This window comes from Eretmochelys imbricata, chromosome 3 (genome assembly GCF_965152235.1).
Source record: "Eretmochelys imbricata isolate rEreImb1 chromosome 3, rEreImb1.hap1, whole genome shotgun sequence".
Classification (NCBI taxonomy): Eukaryota; Metazoa; Chordata; order Testudines; family Cheloniidae; genus Eretmochelys; species Eretmochelys imbricata.
Window position 1 is genome coordinate 366225 of NC_135574.1, and position 10345 is coordinate 376569.

Consider the following 10345-nt stretch of genomic DNA (forward strand, 5'->3'; position numbering starts at 1 on the left):
TCCTGCACTTAGGACGGAAGAACCCAATGCACCGCTACAGACTAGGGACCGAATGGCTAGGCAGCAGTTCTGCGGAAAAGGACCTAGGGGTGACAGTGGACGAGAAGCTGGATATGTGTCAGCAGTGTGCCCTTGTTGCCAAGAAGACCAATGGCATTTTGGGATGTATAAGTAGGGGCATAGCGAGCAGATCGAGGGACGTGATCGTCCCCCTCTATTCAACATTGGTGAGGTCTCATCTGGAGTACTGTGTCCAGTTTTGGGCCCCACACTACAAGAAGGATGTGGATAAATTGGAGAGAGTCCAGCGAAGGGCAACAAAAATGATGAGGGGACTGGAACGCATGACTTATGAGGAGAGGCTGAGGGAACTGGGATTGTTTAGTCTGCAGAAGAGAAGAATGAGGGGGGATTTGATAGATGCTTTCAACTACCTGAGAGGTGGTTCCCGAGAGGATGGTTCTAGACTATTCTCAGTGGTAGAAGAGGACAGGACAAGGAGTAATGGTCTCAAGTTGCAGTGCGGGAGATTTAGGTTGGATATTAGTTAAAACTTTTTCACTAGGAGGGTGGTGAAACACTGGAATGCATTACCTAGGGAGGTGGTAGAATCTCCTTCCTTAGAAGTTTTTAAGGTCAGGCTTGACCAAGCCCTGGCTCGGATGATTTAGTTGGGGATTGGTCCTGCTTTGAGCAGGGGGTTGGACTAGATGACCTCCTGAGGTCCCTTCCAACCCTGATATTCTATGATTCTATGGGGCGGGCAGCGGTTCCCCTGCGCGTGCCCCCCTGCCCGGGTTACCTGCTGCGGCATGGGCAGCCCTCCTCGCACCCCACCCCGGCCCGAGCTCCCCTCCGCCTCCCTGGGCCTTAGCAGGAAGCGGCGGCCTGCTTCTCAGCCTGCCCCGGCTTCCCGCACGAACAGCTGATTCGCGGGAAGCCTGGGGGGCACAGAAGCAGAGCAGGGCGGTGCGTTCAGGGGAGAAGTGAGCTGGGGCTGGGAGCGGGGCAGGGAGCTGCCGGTGGGTGCTCTGCACCCACCAAATTTTCCCCTTGGGTGCTCCAGCCCTGGAGCACCCATGGAGTCGGCACCTAAGGCGCCACTTTGGGCCGGTTAAATTTAGAAGCCCTTTTAGAACCAGTTGTCCCTCGCAGAACAACCGGTTCTAAAAGGGCTTCTAAATTTAACAACCGGCTCCAGCTCACCACTGCTCAGATGTCTGAGTTCTGTCTCTCCATATGCTTTTGTATAGTTGTGATGAAGTGGGAATTTTCTGTCGTATTTTTATGAACCCTATGTGTGCCTCAGTTTCTCCATATGCTTCATTACTACTTCATAGAATCATAGAATAATAGAATATCAGGGTTGGAAGGGACCTCAGGAGGTCATCTAGTCCAACCCCCTGCTCGAAGCAGGACCAATTCCCAGTTAAATCATCCCAGCCAGGGCTTTGTCAAGCCTGACCTTAAAAACCTCTAAGGAAGGAGATTCTACCACCTCCCTAGGTAACGCATTCCAGTGTTTCACCACCCTCATAGTGAAAAAGTTTTTCCTAATATCCAATCTAAACCTCCCCCCCTGCAACTTGAGACCATTACTCCTCGTTCTGTCATCTGCTACCATTGAGAACAGTCTAGAGCCATCCTCTTTGGAACCCCCTTTCAGGTAGTTGAAAGCAGCTATCAAATCCCCCCTCATTCTTCTCTTCTGCAGACTAAACAATCCCAGCTCCCTCAGCCTCTCCTCATAAGTCATGTGTTCTAGACCCCTAATCATTTTTGTTGCCCTTCGCTGGACTCTCTCCAATTTATCCACAATTTATACTCACATCCTCAACATGAGTAAACAATGTGATGCTGTTGCAAAAAAAGCAAATGCAATTTTAGATTGCATTGGCAGACGCATAGCAGGCAAGTCATGGGAGATGATAATACCGATTTACTCAGCACTGGTTAGGCCTTCGCTGGAGTACTGTGTCCAATTTTGGTCACCAGTATATAGAAAGGCTGTAGAGAAACTGGAAAGGATCCAGAGACGAGTGACTAAGATGATCAAAGGGATGGAACGCAAGCCATGTGAACAAAGGCTGAAGAACAAAGGCTGGGTAAGTTTAGCTTGGAAAAGAGGAGATTAAGGAGAGACATGATAGCGATCTTCAGATACTTGAAAGGCTGCCATAAAAAAGATGGAGAAATGTTGTTCTCTCTTGCCACAGAGAGTGGGTCAAGAGACAGTATGTTCAAACTACAGCAGAGCAGATTTATATTAAATCTCAGGAAAAGCTTCCTAACTGTAAAAACAGTAGGATGATGGAACAGACTGCCTAGGGAGGTTGTGGAAACTCCTTCACTGGAGGTTTTCAGAAGAAGGCTGGATAGCTATCTGTCTTGGATGGTTTAGACACAACAAATCCTGCATCTTGGCAGAGGGTTAGACTAGATGATCCTTGTGGTCCCTTCTAACTCTATGGTTCTATGATTCTAAGCAGAGCAACATCTTCCTAGCTCAGGAACAAAGGACTGGGGGGTGGGGGTGAGGTGTTTAAGGGTTGGCTGCTGAGGGCTTCTGAGGATACACACAGGAGTCTGACAAAGGAGATCAGACAGACACAGGGACAGAACTTGAACCCTGGGGGTTGCTGCAGCTGGGCTGGGCGCTGGCTGCCCAGAACAGACTCTGCTGGAACCTTCACTTCTCTGGGCGACCCCAGGGCTGCCTGTGCCATGTGCCAGGCCACGGATACACCCGCCTGTCTGCCTGCGCTGGCTGGGTGTCCCTGCAGATGCTGGGCGGGGGGCGGGTGCGCTGCTCCCTAAGATTGTACACGTCTCTCCCAGGGTCTGGCTCAGAGGGACTTGCTGACTGGAGCTCCCAGGTTGGGGCAGGGGTCTGCAGCCCCAGGGGCCCAGTCTCAGGAGGCGGTGAGGCCGCGTGGCTCACCCTGGGGGAAGAGCAAGTCCCCAGGGGGAGGGTTGGCCGACTGAAGGGCTCCTCCCAGAGACTGTTCCCAGGCTGCGGCCAGAGCACCAGCCCTGTGGGTCTGCGACAGAGGGACAGTAAACTCTAGCCCAACCAACGGTTACATTTAGTTGTGAGAAAAGACTGAGGGGGGGCTCTGACAAGTCTTCATATGATGATGGCTGTTATAGAGGATGGCGATCAACTGTGCTTTGTGTCCACTGAGGACAGGACAAGAGATAATTGAATTATCGGCAGCAAGGGAGATTTCGGTTTGGTCTTAGGGAAAAACTCCTAACTCTCGGGTAGTTAAGCTCTGGAACAGGCTCCCAGGGGAGGCCATGAAATCCGGATCATGGGAGGTTTTTAAGAACAGGTTAGACAAACACCTGTCAGGGACGGTCTAGGTTTGCTTGGTCCTGTCACAGTACAGGGGGTTAGACTTGACTCCTCAAGGTTCCTTCCAGCCCTACATTTCTAGGGTTCTGTGGACTCTGTTAGGGACAAGGCCGAATCCCAGTGAAAATGATGGTCTGTGAACCCAGATATTCATTTAGGACTCCCTTCCCCTTCCATGCCTGGCAGAATTGCCTTGAGCTCAGAGCCCTTGGGTAGCTACTGAACACAGTTATTTTATCATTTATCGTTGGTGTTCCCCCCAAGGCACCAAGCAGCAGGAGGAGGCACATCTGGGTCACTGCCCCCATCCTGTGGTATCAGTATCAGCTGTAAGAAGCCCTTCAGACACCCTCAGCTTAAGCTCCACACTGCCAACACAGAGTTCTTCGTCTTCCCCACGTCTTGCCACTGCCTCCTTTTTCAGTTACTGTGGAGAACGTGGCCGTCCTCCCTGTCACTCCAGCCCGTAACCTGGGCATCCCCTGAAACCTGGCTTTTTCTCCAGGTCCTCACCCACAGGCCAGGGACCCTGCTGGTTCCTTCTGTAACTTCTCTTTAAGATCCAGCCTTTCCTCTTTGTCCACAAACCTAAATTTCTCATCCAGCCTCTCATCATGTCGCTTCATGACTACTGCAGCTGCCTACTCTGTAGCTTCGGCATATTCATGGTCACTCAGAATGCAACTGGAAAGATCATTTTCCTGGTTCCCCACTTCGACCATGTCCCCCCCCGGCAGCCTCCACTGACTCCTCCTTCATTGCATCAGACGCAAACTTACTGGTCTCTAGTGTTAGGGTGCTTTGTGGCCTATCCCCATCAAATTTACAGTCTCTCCGACACTCTCGGGCTGTTGGCCCCTCCTCCCCCCCGCCACTTCCTTCTACAAATGAAGACTCTTTAATTGCCCATTTAAAAAATATTCCATCAAGCACCTTCACCCACATTGCCCCATACACATGGGAGGAGCCGCCCACAAATGCACCTCATTGTCATCTTTCAAATGCCTCCTTCAAACGCTCCTGCCTGGATGCCTGCATGCGGCTCCGCAATAGCTGGGCCGCTGGTATGCTGTGGCCACAGGCTTTCATGCTGACTGGGATTGTCACACTGTTTCCTTATGTCCCCATGTGCCTGTTGTTTTCAGCCTCACACTTCGGCCTGGTCTACACGTTGGTAGAACTACATCACTCAGGGGGACGGGTATGTGAAAAACCCACACCCCTGAGTGACGCAGTCACACGGGCCTGCCCCTGGGGTCAACAGCACTAAGTCCATGGGAGAATTCTCCCATCAGCCTAGCTACTGCCTCTCAGGGCGGTGGATTCCTTACGCCCCCGGGAGAACAGCTTTGGTCGGCACAGGAAGCGTCTTCGCTGAAGTGCTAGCATGGCCGAACTGCCCTGAGACTGTGAGCTCTCCAGGGCGGGTGCAGTCTCTGTGCTGAAGGCCCCAGAAATAATCCTCAAGACGAACTCCTAAAGGACAGGCTTGTTTCAGGGCCCAGGTACTGAGAGAGCGGCTGCTGAGTCTTGCTGACAGGAGGGAATTTGCCCCAGGAGAAGCAGTGGAGACCACAAGCTGTGTGACTCCACCAAGGGAAACCCCTGGGAGCCTGAGGGAGCACAGAGTCCCTCCAGCCAGGCGGACGTCCACGAGCTGCAGGGAGCTGTGTGGTCAGTGTGTGGAAAAGTCCCAGCAGCCAGGAGAATGGTCTGTCAAACGCATGGGTAGGAGGCGTGCTGAGAAAGGACAGGGTCTGGGCTTGTCTCATGCCCCAGCACCGACACCAGCCATGTGAATACGCGGGAGTCCTGCCCCTTGCTGTGGCCCTCTGGCATCACTGCATTATTTCAGCCCTGAGTGGGTGAACGGTGCAGCCTCTTCCCCTCCCTCATTGCGGGAGCCAGCGAGAACCTAGCAGGACTGGTGGATCATCTCGCTCAACTCCCTCAGTCTCACGGCCCCTCTCCTTAGTGAGCCAGGAGTGCTGCCCCGTCCCAGAAAAATCTCTCCTCTCAGCTCCTAGATCAAGCTGATTAAGCCCTTTCTCTTCACTTGCTTTGCTTTCCCTCCCAAACATCCTGCCAGCATCAGCTGCACTGCCTGGGGGATCAGCTGCAGTGCCTGGCAAGCACATTCTGTTTCCTCCATCTGGGTGGCACAGACCCAACCTTGGCTCCTTGTTCTTCCTTAATGAAAGCAAATGCCAAGTCAGCCGAAGGGAAATGCAGCAAGTGGATCCAGAATCAATGATGCAGATGACAAATTGCCCTGGCCCAGAGGAAATGCCAAAGAAAAAGCACCAACCTAGCACTCTTTGGAAGAAGCTGGGAATTAGTCCAGACCCAGCCAGAGTCTAGTGATGGAGGAACAAACAACTCCTCCTCATCCCACCAAGAGTCTCCTGGGGACCTGGGACAGGTGTGAACTCAGCCCTCAGGGCCCTGTGGGGAACATAAGAGAAGAGGCATTGCCTGACTGGATAAGACTCAAGGTCCATCTAGTCCAGTACCCTGTCTCTGACAGTGGCCAGTACCAGAGAGTTTAGATGGTGAAAGAATCCTGCAGCAGCAGATAACCTGCCCTCCCTTCTCCATGAAGGGCTCATCCTGGTCTCTACTAGCCAGAGATCAGCTTATACCCTGAAGCATGAGGTTTTACCTCCTCTCCAAAACTTATCAGTAACTGTAACAACTCTGGATATTCTTGTGATCCACCCAATTCTCCAGCTCCTTTTTAAATCTTGCTAAGGTATTGCCTCAATGGCATCCTGTGGCAGTGAGTTCCACAGGCTAATTATCATAGAATCATAGAACTGGAAGGGACCTCGAGAGGTCATCTAGTCCAGTCTCCTGCACTCAAGGCAGGACTAAATATTATCTAGACCAGCCCTGAGAGGTGTTTGTCTAACCTGCTCTTAAAAATCCCCAATGATGGAGATTCCACAACTTCTTTAGGCAATTTATTCCAGTGCTTAATCATCCTGAGAGTTAGGAAGTTTTTCCTAATGTCCAACCTAAACCACCCTTGCTGCAGTTTAAGTCCATTGCTTCTTGTCCTATCCTCAGAGGTTAAGAACAATAAATTTTCTCCCTCCTCCTTGTAACAACCTTTCACATACTTGAAAACTGTTATCATGTCCCCTCTCAGTCTTCTCTTCTCCAGACTAAACAAACCCAATGTTTTCAATCTTCCCTCATAGGTCTGGGTGAAAACCGAAATAAAGAAGTCATTAAGCACCTCTGCCATTTCCACATTTTCTGTTATTGTCTTTCCCCCCTCATTGAGAAATTTGTCTTTGAAAAAATATTTCTTATTTGTGGTTTTGAATTGACCATCTTTCAGCTCCCCATCCATTGATGAAGCTCAGATCCACCTTTTCTATACTTCTCCACTCCATTCATTAGTTTTGGGGGCTTCTCACATTCCACAAAGTGTTGGGTGTAGGTTTGGGTCTGTTATTAAGCAGAAAATAATCAGGCTCAATTGGAATTTATTACTTAAAGATTGTTAGTAAAAGATTAATGCAAGACAATACGGAATAAAGAAAACAAAGCTTTATGTCACCAAACAGAGCTGGATCCTGGAGAAGTGATTGCAGCTCAATTAATTCCCAACTAGCTTCCAAAACTCTCATCCTTATACTTCTGTAAGACAAATTCCTTTCCTGAAACTGACCGACACATGGAGTTCCTTTTGTGGTAGCTCAGCTTACCTAACCAATAGACTAAAGATACCAGAACTAATTCCTTCTTATAGATGATATCTGTGGCAACAAGTAATTCTTATTAATCTAAAAACATCTTTCAGAGTATCTGTAGCGGGAAGGCCTAGTGACCAGTTGGCCTAGCGTTTAACATCCTTGTAGGGAGGAAATATCGAAGAAACCCACCACAGTAGCATTTAAGTTCAAAAAGGGGAACTACACAAAAATGAGGTGGCTAGTGAAACAGAAATGAAAGGGACAGTCACATGAGTGAAATCCCGGCAAGCGGCATGGAAACTTCTTAAAAACACCATAAGAGAGGTTCAAACTAAATGTATACCCCAAATAAAAAAAATAAAAAAGAGAACCAAAAAAATTGCATCATGGCTCAGTAATGCAGTAAAAGAGGGTTAGAGACAAAAGGGCATCCTTTAAAAACTGGAAGTCAAATTGTACTGAGGAAAATAGAGAGGAGCATAAACTCTGGCAAGTCAAGTGTACAAGTGTAATTAGGCAGGCCAAAAAAGTATTTGAAGAGCAACTAGCCAAAAAAACAACAACAAAAACAACCACCCCACAAACACTGAACAGCAAAACTATTTTTTAAGAACATCAGAAGCAGGAAGCCTGCCAAACAATCAGTGGCACCATTGGACAATTGAGGTGCTAAAGCAGCACTCAAGGAAGACAAAGCCATTGCAGAGAAGCTAATGAATTCTCTGCATCAGACTTCACTGCCGAGGACGTGAGGCAGAGGTGGGCAAACTACGGCCCGCAGGACCGTCCTGCCCAGCCCTTGAGCTCCTGGCTGGGGAGGCTATCCCCTGGTCCCTCCCCCGCTTCCCCCCTCCTCCGCAGCCCCAGCAGGGCTGTGCGCTCCTGCAGGGCAGCGTGGCAGCATGTCTGGCTCCAGCTGGGCAGCATGTCTGGCTCCAGCCAGGCGGCGCAGCTGCCAGACATGCTGCTCTGAGCGGCATGGTAAGAGGGCCGGGGGGTTGGATAAGGGGCAGGGGGTCCCGGGGGCACAGGGGGCTGTTGGATGGGGCGGAGGTTCTGGGGGGGGGGTGGTCAGGGGACAGGGAGCGGTGGGGATTGGATAGGGGGTGGGGTCCCATGGGGGCAGTCTGGGTCAGGGGTCTTGGGAGGGGGCGGTCAGGGGACAAGGAGCGGGGGGAGGGGGTTGGATGGGTCGGGGGTTCTGAGGGGGGCAGTCAGGGGGTGGGAAGTGGGAGGGGGCGGACAGGGGGCGGGGCCCAAGCTGTTTGGGGAGGCACAGCCTTCCCTACCCGGCCCTCCAGACAGTTTTGCAACCCTGATGCGGCCCTCGGGCCAAAAAAAGTTTGCCCACCCCTGACGTGAGGGGATTCCCACAACTGAGCCATTCTTTTTAAGTGACAAATCTGAGGAACTTTCCCAGATTGAGGGGTCAATAGAGGAGGTTTTCGAACAAATTGATACAAACAGTAATATGTCACTAGGGCCAGGTGGGATTCACCCAAGAGTTCTAAAGGAACTCAGATATGAAATTGCAGAGCTACTCACTGTGATACGTAATCTGTCGCTTAACTCAGTCTCTGTACCAGATGACTGGAGGACAGCTAATGTAATGCCAAGTTTTAAAAAGTCTCCAGAGGCAATCATGGCAGTTACAGGCCGGTAAGTCTGACTTCAGTACCAAGCAAATTAGTTGAAGCTATAGTAAAAAAATAGAAATGATCAGACACAGAGATGAACACGATTTGGTGGGGAAAAGTCAGCACTGTTTTTTGTAAAGGAAAAAATCAGGCCTCACCAATTAGAATTCTTAGAGAATCATAGAATATCAGGGTTGGAAGGGACCTCAGGAGGTCATCTAGTCCAACCCCTTGCTCAAAAGCAGGACCAATCCCCAATTAAATCATCCCAGCCAGGGCTTTGTCAAGCCTGACCTTAAAAGTTTTTAAGGAAGGAGATTCCACCACCTCCCTAGGCAACGCATTCCAGTGTTTCACCACCCTCCTAGTGAAAAAGTTTTTCCTAATATACAACCTAAACCTCCCCCACTGCAACTTGAGACCATTACTCCTTCTCCTGTCCTCTTCTACCACTGAGAATAGTCTAGAACCATCCTCTCTGGAACCACCTCTCAGGTACTTGAAAGCAGCTATCAAATCCCCCCTCATTCTTCTCTTCTGCGGACTAAACAATCCCAGTTCCCTAACCTCTCCACATAAGTCATGTGTTCCAGACCCCTAATCATTTTTGTTGCCCTTCGCTGGACTCTTTCCAATTTATCCACATCCTTCTTGTAGTGTGGGGCCCAAAACTGGACACAGTACTCCAGATGAGGCCTCACCAATGTCGAATAGAGGGGGACGATCACGTCCCTCGATCTGCTCGCTATGCCCCTACTTATACATCCCAAAATGCCGTTGGCCTTCTTGGCAACAAGGGCACACTGCTGACTCATATCCAGCTTCTCGTCCACTGTCACCCCTAGGTCCTTTTCCGCAGAACTGCTGCCTAGCCATTCGGTCCCTAGTCTGTAGCTGTGCATTGGGTTCTTCTGTCCTAAGTGCAGGACTCTGCACTTATCCTTATTGAACCTCATCAGATTTCTTTTGGCCCAATCCTCCAATTTGTCTAGGTCCCTCTGTATCCTATCCCTACCCTCCAGCGTATCTACCACTCCTCCCGGTTTAGTATCATCCGCAAATTTGCTGAGTGCAATCCACACCATCCTCCAGATCATTTATGAAGATATTGAACAAAACCGGCCCCAGGACCGACCCCTGGGGCACTCCACTTGACACCGGCTGCCAACTAGACATGGAGTCATTGATCACTACCCGTTGAGCCCGACAATCTAGCCAACTTTCTACCCACCTTATAGTGCATTCATCCAGCCCATACTTCTTTAACTTGCTGACAAGAATACTGTGGGAGACCGTGTCAAAAGCTTTGCTAAAGTCAAGAAACAATACATCCACAGAACCAGTAATCTCATCATAGAAGGCGATTAGATTAGTCAGGCATGACCTTCCCTTGGTGAATCCATGCTGACTGTTCCTGATCACTTTCTTCTCATGTAAGTGCTTCAGGATTGATTCTTTGAGGACCTGCTCCATGATTTTTCCGGGGACTGAGGTGAGGCTGACTGGCCTGTAGTTCCTAGGATCCTCCTTCTTCCCTTTTTTAATGATTGGCACTACATTAGCCTTTTTCCAGTCATCTGGGACTTCCCCCGTTCGCCACGAGTTTTCAAAGATAATGGCCAATGGCTCTGCAATCACAGCCGCCA